The 1,328-nt window shown below is 41.3% G+C and overlaps 1 protein-coding gene across 2 annotated transcripts in view; it reads left to right on the top strand.

Moving 5' to 3' along the window:
- Positions 1-1,328, top strand: part of LOC101849487 — a 48,752-nt gene that overhangs the window by 859 nt on the left and 46,565 nt on the right. The gene's annotated exons all lie outside the window — the stretch shown is intronic.

Below are 1,328 nucleotides of genomic sequence, written 5' to 3'. Positions count from 1 at the left end.
GTCTGTCTGTCTGTCTGTCTGTCTGTCTGTCTGTCTCTCTCTATCTCTCTCTCTCTCTCTCTCTCTCTCTCTCTCTCTCTCTCCACTGGTCAACACATTTTTGTGGCATTAGGTTTAAGACTTTCTCTAAGTTCAATTGGGATCGCTGCTTTCAGAAACGGCACTACTTTTTGCATATAATGTCGAGCTTTTGCTCTACGAAGAGTATTTTCAAGTACATTTGACAAAATTCAGGATTTGCCATACAGCATAGCGTATAGCAGAATTGAAAACCTCGTTGTAATGAATCAGAATAAGATGTTGAACCATTCAATTAGACTATGTGACTTTTCATAAATAATACGTGATTCATCAAAAGTAGTTACAAATGTTATAAACGTAATAAAACGTACCCGGGGCTTCTCACTTCTCATGTCCATTTTGACCTTTAACCTTAACAAGAAAATTCCGGTAAATATTGCAAAAGCATTGGGTGAAGTGTAAAGACCGCTAATTTGTCGTAAACACAGTCCTTGATTAAGGATGGGAATTGATTTCCACACAAATCGACTTCAAATCCCAGTTGTTTCTTTCAGGTAAGATTCAATGATATTGGCAAGTAGTTTAGGCCTGCGTTAAGCCAAAATGACACAGGATAAGGCAAGCTGTGCCGAGCAGCACTGACGGAAATGGTTACAAGTAAAACATAGGCTAGTGACTGTTTGAAATGGAGGCTAATTGTCGTAAAGCCGTCACGTGAATACACAGACTTTGCTTTCTATTCAGACCTACCAGGTTTGCTACGTGCGTGGGGTATCATTGTCTTGTTGTTGTTGTTTTGTTTTTATTAAATTGTTCGTGTTTAACAGCGCTTGCAACTGCATTGGCTCTGGCCACACTGCAAGCAGAGCGGGCACAGCAGAGCGGAACTGTTTGAGGCGTTAATATTGGGTGGCCACACTGCAAGCAGAGCGGGCACAACACTGCCGTCAGCTGACAAAACGCCTTTTTTCATTTTGGCTTGAAAATTTTTGCTAAATCGATAGTCTGACCTGTTACCCAACTTGTGTGAAAAAATCAAAGTGGAACTGTGACTAGTTTTTGAATAAATTAACATTAAAATTTCGGAAGAACGCCTTTTTTTTAGATGGTTACGCTGACAAAACGCCCTTTTTTAAGAGTTCGCTGACAAAACGCCTTTTTGTTCGCTGCGGCTTTGGAAAAAAGGCGTTCTGTCAGCAAACTCTGTTCAAGGGGAAAGCCGACAAAACGCCTTTTTGTTGTCTTGTTCCAACACTGTAACAGTGATTCTCGTCTTGAGTATGATCTCCCCACGCCACCCCCCCCCT

Source organism: Aplysia californica, unplaced genomic scaffold, assembly GCF_000002075.1.
Source record: "Aplysia californica isolate F4 #8 unplaced genomic scaffold, AplCal3.0 scaffold00556, whole genome shotgun sequence".
NCBI lineage: Eukaryota > Metazoa > Mollusca > Gastropoda > Aplysiida > Aplysiidae > Aplysia > Aplysia californica.
Note: the sequence above shows the minus strand (reverse complement) of the source record. Positions and strands in the feature narration are given on the sequence as shown.